The 15,914-nt window shown below is 42.3% G+C and overlaps 1 protein-coding gene and 1 long non-coding RNA gene across 9 annotated transcripts in view; one reads left to right on the plus strand and one right to left on the minus strand.

Annotated features, from left to right (window-relative positions):
* BCL2 (BCL2 apoptosis regulator) overlaps window positions 1–15,914 on the plus strand; it is a 96,108-nt gene that overhangs the window by 74,168 nt on the left and 6,026 nt on the right. The gene's annotated exons all lie outside the window — the stretch shown is intronic.
* Window positions 1–15,914, minus strand: part of LOC125329166 — a 54,763-nt gene that overhangs the window by 14,867 nt on the left and 23,982 nt on the right. The window contains exons 1-3 of one of the 8 annotated variants that reach the window (XR_007205066.1): window positions 3,052–7,620; window positions 2,337–2,561; window positions 1–66 (exon numbers count right to left, since the gene is read on the minus strand). The exons of 5 other annotated variants lie outside the window; for them this stretch is intronic. This is a non-coding gene — a long non-coding RNA (uncharacterized LOC125329166). Of the gene's footprint in view, window positions 67–2,336; window positions 2,562–3,051; window positions 7,621–15,914 lie in introns of those variants that run through there. 2 more of the 8 variants (XR_007205065.1, XR_007205072.1) reach the window with 2 other exon arrangements.

Genomic DNA, 15,914 nt, shown 5'->3' on the forward strand with positions numbered 1-15,914 from the left:
CTTCCAGGAACACTTCTCCATGGGCCCCAGACAAGAACTTTGTTACCTCCTCCCACAGATGCTGCACTGAGATAGAGAGACTAAATGAGGGATTCTGGTTCAGGTAGGTAGGCAAGGACTTTCCCTATATGCTCAACAGAGGGGAAGAGAGGTTTTTTCAGAGGGCAGTGTGGAGGATAGCCACGTTAGGTGGCTGCTTCTCTGAATCACCTGGAAGAGTTTCGTTCTCAATCATTGTAATTACTGAAAGTAAGGAGACCTGCCTCTGGGTGTAGTTGTTGCATTACAGAAGTGCTTCAAACAGATGAGTTTCCTGCACTCTCCAAGTCACCCCGAGACAGTCATACCTGCTTGAACTTCTGGCTGAGGAATTTCCCACCTAGTGCCCGTATCACTTGGTTCTCTCCTCTCTCTCTCTGTGAGTTTTCTGCATTGGCCACAGTACTGAGAGCTGTAGCTGAGCAACTGCTGAATGTCCCTGCCCGCATGAAAGGGTTCAGGAGGTGATTAAGAAGGGGTGGGTGTCTGTAATGGTTTGGTGAAGTGCGTCCTGACAGATTCACAGGCAGTGGGCAAATGACTGAGAGTGAAAGTGGTGGGATGGGGCGTGAAGGGTGATTGGCAGTGGTTGCTTAGTGGTCTGAAAAGGGGTGAGTGAAAGTACTTGGGGGAGGGGAGTTTGGGAAGCACGGCTGATGGTGAGAAAGACACTACTGCATTACCCCGTGGCATGCTACAGGTGTACAAGCTGCATTCTCTTCCATGAAGCAGTTTTAAAAGACTTGATGTCATTAAAAATGCTCACGTACTTCTATCTAAATTATATAATGTAGTGCTGCATAATTAAGCAGGGGAGGAAATGAAAGAGATTCAAGGAAGGCTGAAAAATAAAAATAAACTGAGGAGTCCTCTAGGGAGAGTAGAGAAGAAGCAAAGACTGATAGTCCTGCAGGCTGATGTGATTTTGCTGTCCTCTGTAGCACCACCACATCAAGGGAGACAGACAGTGTCCCTGCTCCTACGGGTGGCCTTCCATGAGGATGCCTGTGCTCAGCCTGGCCCTCTGCCCCAGAACCATCAGCCAGATGTCTGTGGCCTCTTCCAGCATTCACTCCAGCCTCAAACAGAGCAGGAATGCAGGGATGGTGCTCAGAGCAGCCGGGAAGAGCGTCCTCCCCTGCTGTGATTAATTCAGTTAAAAACCCATGACTGACCCGTCACAGTGTCTGTGGCTGGACAAAGGAGTGAAGGTGGCCCTATGTAAACAGCAGCATTTTAAACCCTGGCACATGGTTAAATTCCGTAGTGTTACCAGGTTTTTAGCTTTATTTTCAGTTAAGTAAAGAACAGAGCTATCTTTTTTTTTTTTTTTAAATACAGCCTCCTCCCTTTATGTTGCTGTCATTATATGTTGAATTATTATTCCTTCGATTTGGATAAAGCACATAAACAAAATTTAATTTTTTTCTGTTTACTTTTTAGTTTTCATTAAATAGTTTATGAAAATGCTCCTTTTAAGATTAAGGAACTCGCCCATTTTAAAATTCTGGTTTGAACTTCTTTTATCAACCTTTTATTATGCCTTGCATTTAACTTACAGCTTTTTTCTTTAATATTAAATAATCCCATTAGTTTTCCTGATAAAAAGACATACTGGAATTTTTTCTTAAGTTAAAGGTACTATGTTGCTCAGTTTTTTTCAAATTTCTATAAAAATCTTACTTTAGGAATCCATGAATTTTGTCTCAATCACAGTCTTTTTGTTAGAAGAACATGAGAAAAATTAGCAGGAAGTCTTTATAAACACTGAAGGACACAAAAATCCCCTGCTCAGCTAATACATAATTATTAAAAATTGTCCTTCATTATTGGAATCATGATCAGTCTAGCACAGACTGTGTCTGTGCCTGTGTTGGTCACCACCTGCTTCAAATGAAGGCAAAGAAATGCCACAAGAGGTGGATTTAGGATAGTGTCATCTCCCATCCTCCCCCCTGTCTTGCATAGTCCTTTTGAAGACTTCACACTAATCCCAAAAATCAGAGATTGATTTAATCCTTCAAAAAAAAGCCTTCCATTATAATTATTATAATAATAACAACTATTAGTACTATTATTATTATTGCCACCATTATTATTACTACTACTATTACTGTAGTAATATTACTATTATTATTTGGACTGTTAACAGCTTTTGTTTACTGTAGAAGTATTTGCTTACTCTTTGAAGCTCACTAAACTCACGTCTCAGCATTCTGTAGCAATTATCTAATTTAAATACTTTATATAATAAAATTGTCTAATTGAGGATGGCATGCAAAAGTATGCTGTCTTACCAGCTTTGAATTTCCTGTGCTTCCTTATGTTATTGAAATCCCTCTATTTCTTGCATGATGAGGACCGGGAGTGCTAAATCTCCATCTGCACGTTCTCTCTCCCTGTCTGTCACTCATTGACTCCTTGTTCAGTTAAATGGCTACATTCCCAAATGGCTTGTTCCAGTGCTCTCCCTACTGAAAAGTTTTCTGTATTCTTAGAGTCTTATTGCTCTACTCTGATTCCTGTCAAATAAAGAGTGCAGAAAATTCAAACACAATTTTCAGAAAATGTTTCTTAAACCCCAACAGCTTTAATTAAATTATTATCAATGCAATGATTATTAATGCATTAAAATTTTAGACATGGGATCAGGAATTTTAACTGGTTTCCTGTGTCTCCCCATCCAAATTGTAGCTTTATAGTATATTTCCTGGCCCAAGACTTCCAATATTGGCACCTGCCTAACTTCAGACAACCAAGGCAGGAGGTCCCCACTGCAAGACTCAGTTTACTTGGGTGTCTACTCATGTGTTTAGGAATCTAACTTGAAAGCATATTTTTTGAAGATTTAGGTGAGTGGGATACATTACAGTGACAATGAGAAAGAACTTGCATAGGCTATACAGTACTAGCAGTTGTTTGCCCAGCCAAAAGCCAAACATTTTATTAACACAAGTAGATAAAAAGACAGTAACTCTTACTTTGAGTATGGAACTGGTTAAAATATCTTACCTTAAGGACCATTGATCTGACACAGCTTCTGCTTCTTTACTTTCAAATGTTCTGAAGCCCCACAAATGGCTGTGACAAATTGAGGAAGCTCAGAAGCTGAAAGGTCATCTGGGAGGGGAAGGGTGGCTTTCAGACACGTGCTGGCCAAGGCTTTGCTTTAAGAAGCCAGTCTCCCGATGGCTGCAGAGTGGAGGGTCAGATCGTCCTTCTCTGGCAGACAGTGCAACTCTTTGCAACTAAAGATGACTTTTGCCATCAGAGATGGTCAGAATGAGCCTGGTGAGACTAACACCCCCAGCTGTCCCTAGGAACACGGTCATGACGAACACGAGCTCAGCAAGCTTCTTAATTTCAGACAAAAGAATGGATATCATGAGGCACTGGATGAGCTTTTCTTACCAGTAAGTAAGAGAAACTGTCTGGGAAGTAACATCATTTGGCTAGACAGAAAACTCTGGTCCAAGACAGGGCAAATGGCTTTGACTCAGCCGTTCCCAGTTTCATATGCAAGTCTGATGAAGCAGTGAGATCTGTGCCAGTTCTCAGTGTGGCCAGAACAGACTGTTCAAGAAGGTGTTTTAGTTTGTTAGATAGAGTAACTGAGTAAAGGAGAGCCTAGAAAATGGAGAGGACCAGAACAGAAGTAGATCCTGCAAATAAGCCAGAAGTTATGAGCGTCTGGGGAACATATTAGTCAGATATGTCTATTAAAGACATCTGTATATATGGCTGCATCTTGTGAATTCAGAGAACATGATGCCAATTGCAACCATTGGAGAGTCATAATTTTGGTAAATGTATAAAAGGGAATTCAGGAAAACTGGGAAGGTATCAGAAAAAGGAGTTGAATAGAATTAACTATTTAGACAAATGTAACAACCTTAAAAGCAAAAATCAATCAGAGTATTTTGCCGTGGAGGATGATTTTAATAGCAATGGGTGGTAGGGAAACGTAGTGGAACAACATCATTATCCACCTACAAACTGTTCAAGAAAGAAAGACTGGGCCACGGAGGCAGAGGAAATACAGCTGTATAGAAGGGTAACATGAACATTATTTAACTGAATTGTAAGTGGGAAGGGCTATGCAACTGAATCTCTGAAGACAAATAAATAAATGCTAAACTAGAAATTCCAAAGCATTTTTACAACTTTTGAAAAGTAAAGACATTAGCAGGTCTTTGTTGCTAATATCCAGCTTAAGAAAAGGAAACAGAATGAGCATTGTTGAACTCAAAAGAATTGTTAACAGAATTGTGGTAATGGGGACTTGGGCTACTCCCCTAAGCTTGGCCAAATAGATGAGAAGGCACACAAATTAGAAGAGCAATTTTCTTAACACTTGGCGCAACACTATCTTGGAAAAATTGGAGACGGAAGGAAGAAACTGCTCTTAATTAGGGTATTAATCACAAACTGATGGTTGCTAACTCACTGAGTACTAACACTTAGGTGTACCAGAAACCTAATTCGGTATGGCAGTTCAGGGATCAAACTTTCACCTCTTCAAGGTGATGCTCCTTTTGTTTTCTTTAACCTCTGTGACATAAGTATGTATTTTAACATGTAAAAAATTCAACAAAGAGCAACTTCATCTTCCTCCTCTTAAATCTACTCTTAAAAATTGGCCAGAGGTGAAGTAATAAACACAGCTTTATGAGCTGCTCCTCCTCCTGGGAGCATGAAAGCCTTCAGAGAACTTCTCATATGGCTCAGCCACTACCAGCTCCTTGATAATTCATACAGGTGTGCCACACCTTCCACATAGGAGGTTTCTGCATGCAGGTCTACAGCTGTGCAGTGCCCACGTATCCCTGCTTTCTGAGCCTGGTTTTGTGTCAGCTTCACAGCAAACCTGACACAACTGGTGTTGGAATAAACCTTGTTTTAAACATTGCTACTTGACCCCTGCTTGCTTCTAGAGGAACACCACCTCGACTTGGGTTTATTCAAAGACACAAACTGGGTCTTGGGCTATCGCCGAGTACTAGGCAGGGCCAGTCTTCACTGCAGGTTACTGCTGTGTCACAGCACAACCTTGAAGAGTCCCTTTGGCACAATGCCTGTGGTGACTTGGCAATTGCATCCACCTAGGCTACACTCAGCGTTGTGGCAGCCAGCTGCAGTTAAAACCTGCTGGGGCCATGGCTCTAGCATGATTAGCTGGCACGATGACAATCACGTGTTTGTCTCCACTAACTTCTGCTTCATAGGAATAAGCAATATACCATCAAGAAAAGGCATAACTTGTGTAGGGACAAATGCTTTGTGGAAACTGCAAGGCAGCACTGAATGCCTGAAAGTGAATAGTGGAAAGAGAAGTAATGAAGGAAGCAAGGTTAAGCAGCCAGAGGAAGAAGGAATCACACAAGAAATGGCTGAAGAAACACGCACCAGAAGGAAAGCGAGTACATGAACAAAGCATATGTGAAAGAAGTGCAAGTTCAGAGGTACAATTTTGGAGTGAACACAGATGGCAAAATTAGACTGGAACCAACATAGAGGGTCAGGTAGGCATGAGAAGAGACTCACTGACCCTTGCATGGTTCTTACATATGTAGAAAGGCCATTTGGATGGGACAGAAAACATTAGGCAAAAAGGATGCAAAGCAGCAGTGTATTTTTTTCCAATCAAAAGCCATCTATAACCTGTGCTGAAAATGTCTTTTTTCTTCAAGCATATTAACAGTTTAATACATGATAGTATCACTGGCGACACTGAGAACACTGGCCTTTAATGAATCAATAGATTTGTTTCATCTTTAACTAATTTGAACCTTTAATCTTCTTGCTTGTACAAATTCTTCTTCCTTAAGGTCAAAGTATTAAATAGGCTCAAGAAGTAAATAAGGAAATAAATACCAGAAACCCCGTGGGGAACATTGAAATTAAAGTTTTCTTATAGTCAAATCAACCTAATGCTGTGATTACCAGCTCAGTTCAGCTTCTTTCCCTCACCCCCTCCCCCCAACTCTATGGCTAAAGCTATGGGAGTAAATGGCCTAAAAAAGGAAGGTGCTTTGGTTTTCTTTTAGTTTCTTGATGCTTGGGTTGCTGTAGATTGAGGTTGAGGATCTTTGTATTTTAACTGCTCTTATTATGGACATACAGAAACCTTTACAACACAGATATGTAAAATAGCCCAAAACATTGGTCTGCAAATTTTCCCTGCTTCTTCATTCTTGGCTTGCACTCTACTGTGCTGATGCATCTGACTTTTTTTATGGATATAAGTTATACTGGTGCAAACCCTTCTGTAGACAAAATCTTGCTGATATAACTGTCTCCCACCAGCACAACGTATTTCAGTTAATGAGTCAGAATACACTTTGATATCAGTATAAATGGTTCCTCCTGGGGGGAAGATTGCTTCTTTACTGTTAAAAGTGTAGATAAGTTCTGAACTTTCCTCTTCCCTTACTTGTTCTTAAATCAATCAAACCCATATCTATTATTTCTCATCCAGAAATAATACAGCTTCTTTTCATCACGTTTTTGTCTGCTGGTCCCTGTCTGTGTGCACGCTTCGATTGTACGGTCATCAGAAAAGGGTATATCTAAAATCTTCTTGAAAGCCGAAGTTTTGTTTCAAGTGACGGTAACCGCAGGATCAGACACCTCCAATCTTAAAAGAAAAAGAAACAAAACTGACTCAAAAGTTTGAAGCTAACAAATGGTTTGTAGCTGACTGAGACACTTGTATTTAATATTGAGGAAGCAATGACTTTCTGGTCTCCAGTGGAGCATCTCCTAACCAGACAGACAGGCACACAACAAAATGAAGTCTTAATGCCGAGAACTTCTTAAGAACACTACAATAACATTCTGGCAGGCTGGGCTCCCTTGGCTCATGCACTCACTGAAATTTGAATGTCTCTTTCAGTTTAGCATGATGCTTGGCAAATTTCCCAACCTTACATTAACTGGGAAAGGAAGACAGGAGAAGCTGGTACGTTCAGCGAATCTTTGAAGAAGCTTCTTTGCAGTTTGCTCGTAGCAAAAGTTGGCTGCAGAACAGTGTAGAAGTGTCAGGACTGCAGCTTAGCTAGCTTGAAAAGGGTTTATCTGACTTGCATCCAGGCACCAAGATGCTCAGATACCACAGCAATGTGTGTGGTATAAGAACCTAGATAGAAGGTGATTAGATAGCAAATCAGACAGAATTTTGCATGTGATTTCCTGGGTTTGTCTAAATTTACAGCAGCAACAGTTAATTATAGGAGGTTCTGAAGGCTCCTGGGTGGGCTTATGGCACTTAATACATTGGATTCCAGCCACAAATTGCCAGCCAAGTTACCACTGTGGCAGGAAGCCCCTATTGATGCAAAGCTGATGGAAGCCATCCTTGGGCCTTCCCACTTAAGGGTAGAAGCAGCAGATATCAGTGATGGAAGATCTAGGGGGAGAAGAATTCTTTTGGCAGCAATGGCAGAACTCCAAGGAAAAGAGCATCGAGATGTGCATGGGACATCATCCGAAGTGGGACAGATGCGTGAGGTGAATGCACACAGGAGTTACTTGTGGTCATCCTCTAGATGATTTCTGTACCTACTTCCAGATCTAGTGCCTCTCCTTCCACCACACGTGAATTCCTCAGCCCTTGTAATCACTTCCTCTGGCTCTTAAGCAAGGGCAGCTCTTTAATTGCAGATTAATGCGTTAATGAAATTCTTGAGGCTACGTTGAAGTGACTGGGCAAGAGAGATCAGGCTTTCAGCAGCAGCTGCTGGCACAAGAGTCACAGCTCACACTGCTCTAAGGGGAAGGCAATGCCGTAAGCAGGAGCAGCATCCGTCATTTTTTCTCTGGTAGTGCCTCAGGGCACATCTACATGGCAGGGCACTGCACAGGGATTCTGGAGCTGCCTCTGAGCAGTGGCTGTGCTAGTTTCACAGCAGGAATATTCAGCCTGCCTGGAGTACTATTCTAATATACCCCCTGCGTTTGCACCCCCATCCCTGCCCCTGAGGTGGCTTGATGAGTGCAAGGTGCGCACTCTCTTCTCCTCTGCTGTGTCGTCCCACCTGCTCTTAGAAGTATTAAAAAAATAAATTATGACATTTATGAAGGACTTTATATCAATTTTGATTGTGGGGTCTTACTTATTTTAGAAATTGGGGAAGCTTTCAAGGCTGATTTCATAGGTGATGCTTCTTTTTTTCTTGGCTGACAGTCCTGATTTTGTTTTATATTCTTTCCTTTGAGTATCTGAAATTTTGCATGAAATTTCTCCTCACTTGGAAACACCAACACGTGAAGTAATTACCAATCTTTCCTGCCTAAGTTAACAGCGCTCTCTTTCCTTGTGCTCTTAGTTCAAGGTCACAATGATAGAATTCAATCCTTCATGAATTTTCATCCGACTTGCTGTCCACAGAAATTGTTGATTAAAAGATCCAATTTCCATTGGCATTCTGCCTTTCGAAGGATGTCAACAGGAAATATAAATGTGCAGCCCTTTGTGAATGATCTGCAAGGACATGCAGGCTTATGAAAAAAAAAAAGCAGCAGTTAGCTAAATCCTTTAGTTTCTGTTTTGAATGACTGGCCATAGGAATGCAGGCTAAGCTGTATTTCAGCTGTTCCCAAGGATGTGTATGTGTAACTTGTTGATAGTGGTTGGTACATCAGGCTCCAGTGACAGCTACGTGACCACTCTGATGATCACTGTCCTGTAGCAGAACCAGCCCCTGCCTCCCCTCAAGAACACCAGGCATGAAAGAAAACAAAGAGGGATCTGTTTATTCAGAGGACTGGCACTCATACCTCCTGCTTTTTATTGAGAAAAGAGAGATCCTAGGTCATTTCAGCTCTCACTCTATTCTCCCAGCAACCATTAGGTTGTGAGGAACTGCATGACTTGCTCCAGCAATTGATGTGAATTTCTGATACTTGGGAGAGCTGAGACTTTTGCCATACAGGACCTGTGGGGAATCTGATTGATAGGAGCAAAACTCAACACCCAGAACACCAGCTTACTTCATTGGGGACTACCCATTACCAACAAAAGGAAAGGAAAACCCACCACAGTCCTAAAGTTTCAGCGTTATGTTTTTTAAATCTTACCAGTGTCCAAGGTATATGTCTTTCACAGTAAAAATTACTTGGAGTGTGCTGTGAATGCACAGACACAGATCAGTGCTGAACATCTGGTTAAAATAAATTACAGTCTTATTTTGCAAATAAAAGTTCCTAGGGTCTACATGACAAAGTCTGGCCAGCACAACTATCTCATGGGGAAAAAATCACATCCCTAGCCTACAAAGATAACTATTTTGGCATGATTCCCTTCCCCACTATGTAGACTTGCGCCGACTTAGACCAGAGAGGAGTCCTTTTGCCAGTTTAATTCACATGGTTTGGGAGGTAATTCAACCATGCTGGCAGACTCCTGCAGCTGGTATAAGCCATGTTTCCATCGAGGAATATGGCCAGAACAGTGACACCAGCAAACCCCCTGAAGTACTTAAAGAATAGCACTTTTTCTTCTGCCACCAGTGTCTTAATATTTTTCCATTTTAAAGCTTCCTGCTGAAAGGAAACACACAGAATTTGTGCCCTTCCTTATATCATCAACACGTTATTTCTTGTTACAGAAGAATTAAAGTATACATATGGATAGAAGGTGTGTTGCTTTCCAGCATCCTGGTGGTACTTGCCTTTGGATGGGAGAAGATCCCAGTTCTCCTGCAGGATGCCTGTTACATGTTTTGGTGTTGGATTTGGAGATCGAGAGGCAGAGATGGTTTGCCTTTTATTAGGTCTTCATATTTTGGTTTTGCAGGGTGGCATTTAAATAAATCTAAGGGTCACAGTTAATGAATTACAACTGTGTATGCAAATGAATTTGAGCTGTTTTGAATAACAAAACAAAGTCCTTTAGTCTGCTTGTGACTTGGTTTGTATTTTTACACTCTAACTGGTCCTTTTTTTTCATGTGGAGAATTTTCAGTGTTCCATCAGACTGCCAGGACCTGTCTGCCTCCCACAGCTCCTGGTGGGAGGGCTGACTTAGGAAATGGCAAAAGACACCAATGACCAAAAAATGCTGCCTCTTCTCTGCCTCGAGTAAGGCTTTTCCAGGTGAGCAGAAGTGGTCTGAGCCACTAATGAGGTCTAGGCTGCCAAAGAAAACACATGGGCAAATTCATATTTTCCAGGTGGCTGGTGGTAGAAATGTAACTGTCCATTGAAGTCTACAGCATAGCCTTCTTTTGCACTTACTCATTAAATTGCAGATTTATCGTGAGGTTACTTTAGCGTAATGTTAGCTGTGTTGTCTCACTGGCCCTGTAAATCAGTTGCTTGTCACAAGATTTAGAAAAAAAAAGAGTGCCTGCTTCAAGTCACACGAGGAATGGGTGGCACTTCCACATGGCCTGGTGCTGCTGGAGCACCATGGAGCGCCACAGAGCACCATGGAACAGCCAGGCCACCGCTCCAGCTCTGTGCTACTCTTGCTCAACGCTGAGCACGAGGTTGTCAAGCCAAAGGGGTTTGGATCAGAACTGAGTGTTGAAATAACAAACATGAGATGGAACATATCCCTGAGGGATGTTAAAATAAGCAGCAGAAAAACGCATGACTGGTCCCTCGTGGTGCAGTCAATGGGACAACCTGCTCAGACCAGTTGGATTTCACCCATCTGGTTCACACGTGCACTCAGCCCTTTCTGGCCAAGGCCACCCTGAGCCAGGTCCCTCCCCAAGCTGACAGCTTCGCCACCTTGCTGTCCTCTCTCTGCCTCCGCTCATACCTGTGCCTTGAGGCCGGCACCGCTGGATGTGCTTGTTAAATGAAAGCCTCCGTGGCCCTGAGGACAAACACTGTGCCACAGCACTCTGAGCACTTCTACAAGCAGCTACTTTCATTTCCCGTTTCCCAGGCAGTTACATGATTTAACTCTTCTGCGGCAGCCCAAGAGCAGCACGGGCAGCTGGAGCAGGCAGGGAATATAATGGGGGATGTGTTCACATTTCCCTCTACTGTCAGTGCAGGACCCACTGTAGACAAATCTTCAGAGATGCTCTTTTAAATTAGCTGGGCTATTTGCAATATAAGGGCACTCATATTGAAAGCCAGTTACAAGCAAGACAGAGATTTTAAGCAAGATTTAGAGAAAAACAGGCCTGTGTTGACATTCAAGCCCATTTTGTCATTATTTTTTTAAAGCCATTCTGAAGATTTGACAGGGGTCTTAATGCATCCAGCCTCTTTTCGGAAGATGCAGGTGTAAGAGTGATGTTACAGGGTGAGATGAGTCTCCCCAGCAGGTCTGTTGACACTTGCTCTCTCCTTCAGAGTGATTCACAAATCCACAAATGGGTGCCACTAAATTTACTGTTGTGTGTGAATGTAAACTCTTTAGAATGGGTTTGATAAATTGGGGAAGAATGTGGCCCACTAATGAGTTGGTCTTAGTGCAACTGACATTCATGTGTTGGGACACATTTGTTTTCTAGGTAGAACAGTTTCTAGCACTCTATTTAAGTAAGATACCTCCAGAAAATAAAACTATATGAACCAGCAAATTCTTTGAGTAGGATTATCAACCACAAAAGATCTGAAAATTGTGAAGCATCAAATAGAGCAGCTTTGACCATGTTGTTAGAACACAGTATTTTGTCCAGAAGCCTTCTTGCCTTCTTTTTCTCATAATTGCTAATAGTGCTCCCTCAGAAGTGGCACCCATCAAATACCACCAGCTAGCTGCTGCAGTGACATTACAGCTGTTATCCTGATGCCAGAAATACCTCATTTTATAGCGTGGGCCTTTCCAGGAATAAGAGAACAAGGTCTGGGCTTTTGCATATTGCAGAACCACATCTAAATGAATTAAGTAGAGACGCCAAGACTAAATTACTGAAACAGTTCTCATGCTGACTTGGTTTGACAAGAATGTGGCCTAGTCTGAGCACCGGATGGATTTCCATCCAAGCTGAATGATCAACACCTTACAAATCCTGTGTTTAAAGAGGTGGCTTGACTATTCCTCAAAGCCTGGATTTACCCTTCGTCTCACAGGGGTCTGGAGGAAATCTGCCTGCCAGCAGGGTCACTCTTTAGGAGCACAGACAGGGAGACTAGTCATTCCATTATGATAACCACTCACATTTATATATTTCTAAGCATATGCATCACTTCTCATGAGCAAACCTAACCACTCACTCCTTAGATGTCTCCATCTGAGTGACATGTTTAGTAAGTCATGCAAATAATATTTCCACTGATGCCAGTTCACACAGCCTTACAGTGAGTGCCTGGCAAGACTAGGACCTGCAAAATCACAGGCTCACCAATGCAGAAATTTATACAAATAGATAGTAAGGACAAGGAACAAAGTTAGGCAAGACTACTGTGATGAAAACCAGTTTTGTCCAAAGTCGGAAACCTCAGACACCACTGGAGAAACAAAAGTATATGCAGCCAGCATCTAACACATCAGCTGCAGACCTAAGACTGTGTCAGGGCTTGCAGAAACACAGAATTCAAAACAGAATCATAGAACCATAGCAGACTGGACAAGACTCTAACATCATTGAGTCCAACCGTTAACCTAGCACTGCTGTGTTCACCAGTGAACCATGTCTCCAAAACAGACCCATTTCTACCACAAGCAAAGGTGAAGGGGGAAAGAAAAAAAAACCCAAATAGGAATTGGTTCAGGGGCTCACATGCCAAAGCCACTCACTAGGCCGGTTCTTTTTCCATGATCAGCAGGGTTTGTGTGGCGACACCTTCTTTTCCTTCCCATTATAATTTGATAATGTGCACCTGGCAGGACTACCAGCATGTCGGCACTCCCAGGTGTAAAAAGATATCGGCCTCTCTAAAGATACGGACCTTGTGAAATGCCACACCTCGGCACAACACAGCCAAGGGCTGAGCTGCCCTTATTTGCATGTACTCACGACTTAGTCTTGCATAAAAGACCCATAAACTCTTTGGGAAAAGAACAGCTACACATTTGTCTACTTCTTGTGTTCCAAGAACTTTGCTCGTTAGCTGCAAGATGACATTTTAATGAGGTTTCACTGCATAGAAAACATGGGACGATTTAACCAGCTCTGTCCGCCCCCTCCCTCCCTCCCCAAACTCTTTCTGAAATGAGTTACCATGCGGGAACAAAAGCTTTTATGAGAATTTATGTCATTCGTGTGGAGGCAGGGGTGAGGGAAAAGTCATTCAGCTGCTAAACCTTGGCATCAGAGTGTATGCCATTCCCTCTCCTGCCCCGTACTGGGTGGCAAAGTGGCCTTGTTCAGACCTGTGCGAGTTTCTTCAAAAGCCGGGAGCTAGTGTGTGTTTGTTTGTTTGTTTTGGAGTCACAGAGAGGGCAGCGTAAAATAGCTGCGAGGCAATTCCCGTTCAGTAAAATGGAAGTCTCACTGGCTCTTCATTCAATACAATGTGGCTCAAGAGGATATCCTGCCAACCCAATGATAACGAGGGAAATAAAGTCACTTCCTCACCAGCTGTTTGATTCAGGTAGAAAAAGGAAGCGTTTACTTCCTCATGTTTGCTCTCCCTGCCGCCCCCTCAGTCAGAAATTGCCTTCTCCCTCCAGATTTTCAGTAAGGAGCCGTCAGATCTGTAATGCTTCTCTGGGCTCAGCCTGTGGGCAGTACGTCCTCCTCTGTGACCGAGGAGCTGTGCCTTGCCTTTCGGGCCAGGGTGCAGGCTGAACTGCAAAAGGACTGAGGCTGAACAAACTTGGCTCATTCCACAAGCAAAGAATGCCCGTGTAATTAAAGATGACATTTGTTTCTTGGATCAGAGCTGCCGAATTTGGGCCAGCGGAAGAGCAGGATAGTGTGATCTCTTTGTTTTGAGACTGCCCTGACTCAGTGCACTATTACGCCTCCTAATCCTCCCAGAGTGACAAACTCCACTTCTGTCCTGGGCTCCCTGCAAATCCCAGGAACTCTAGCCAGGAACATGCTCTGTCCTCCCTATATATAGTCCAGTGGGCAAGAAGGCAGTATGGGGCAGTCCTCCTTGGGGCAACCCTCCTGGCTTCAAATCAAGCACAGGTAGGAGAAGCAGGCATCTCAGGTGCTTTGGTTCTTAAGAGGAGCTTAGGCAGAGCATCATTCCCTTCCCCGTTGCCACCTTTCTTGCTTCATGGAAACAGTCAACACCAAGTTTCACAGTAAACCAGCAATGGACTGATTTGACTTAATAAAAGCTTCTTAAGAAATGACTTTTTAAAAACTTACAGAGCTGAATGAAGAGTTCTTTTCCATATAATTTTTAACAGCCCTGATATAATTTTACATCCAGGATATAACTTCCCATTAAATTTTGAAGGTCTTAAAAGCAAGGTCTGCAATGATTTTCTTTCCAATTGTGTAAGACTTCCAAAAAGGTTGACCAAGCCAGAACTTGCCTCGGTCTATTTGCCAAGGGGACCCTTGCTTTCATTATAAAGAGTGCTTTTCAAAGGACATCAAGTGTTTCAAACAGTTTTCCTAATCTTATTTATTTTAGCTGAGATTCTCTTATTTTAAACAGAGCAGTTTAGGTGACAAAAATCCAGTGACAAATACATGGCTTTACAGAAGACAAAACCTTATGAAACAGTTAAGATTCTGTTTAGGGTTCTCTTTGTGCTAAAATAGTTTTCAGCAACGGGTCATACTTCCCTCCTCCCACCCCCCTTGTTTTAGTACATAAAATGGACATGTGTTTATTTAAAACAGGTTTGAAACTTAAACAAATAGTGACAGGCTGTTCAAACAAGCTTCGGAAATAGGCCTAATCAGGATGTTTGAGAAGGGGAGGGGGAACGATCATAAAGAGCTACTTGTAATATATAGTGCAGACACCATTAGGTTGGGTTCATGTTATTGTTGTAATAATCTCGGACAAAAAAGTACTGCATGCTGCACATTTTTTGTTAACATTCCTCTTTTGAGCCATAGGTTATGCCATATTTTTGTCTTGTATCCAAGTTTTACTGTTCCCCTCCGTCCATCTCCATACTCAATACCAGGAGCTCTATGGAATCATTGGAAATGGTCTCACAGAAAAACTGGGAGGAATGTTCCTGAACTGGGACAGAAGGGAGGCACAAAATCTGCCCATTTTGATATTGATACTGGGTATGCATCTACCGTCATGAATATACAGAAGTGAGACCTTCCCCACAGAAAGAAACCATGAAAACCTTAACGTTAAAATGTTTTCACGACTTGCATTTCCATGAGGGGTTTTTTTTCATTTCCTCTCTTTTCCACCCATAATATCACCAAGTGTTGAACTTTACCCTTGTTGTATTTTTATAAGGCCTGATCTTGCACTCCTTATACAGACAAGGCTCCTGTGGAAGACAGTGAGTCTGTACTGGCGACAACAGGATTTAGCCCAGTCTGTAACATTTTAGGATATTGTGTTACTTCATAGCCTTAAGGAGAAATAAAAGCAGCTTTCCAAAGAGCTGCACAGCAAACTGAGTGTGCTTTTTCAGCTCTGCAACAGCACAGCAGAATATTAAGGCCAGAGTTTGCAAATGTCTATGTCAAAAAACAGGCAGCTAAGCAAAAGTTGCCAATTTCTCTCTGAAATGAAGAGTTTGCATTAAAACATTCCATCCTCCCCACAAAAGGTTAAGCTGCTTTCGCTTAAGAATATACCTTTGGAAACCCAAGTTGGAAAATTATTGCCTAGAGGAACAAGCATTGAGAAATAGCAAGAGGCAGACGTGTTTTCACGTCACTCAGTTGGCCAAAGCCTGTGGCTGTTCCGTTACCAAGTCTTACCTACTTACATCCACTCGGACCTCCAACATGCACCAACATTACTTAATATAATAACTTATTTTGGAAGTAAATATCTGTTATTTATTTGAATATCACTCAACA

This window comes from Corvus hawaiiensis, chromosome 1 (genome assembly GCF_020740725.1).
Source record: "Corvus hawaiiensis isolate bCorHaw1 chromosome 1, bCorHaw1.pri.cur, whole genome shotgun sequence".
Lineage (NCBI taxonomy): Eukaryota > Metazoa > Chordata > Aves > Passeriformes > Corvidae > Corvus > Corvus hawaiiensis.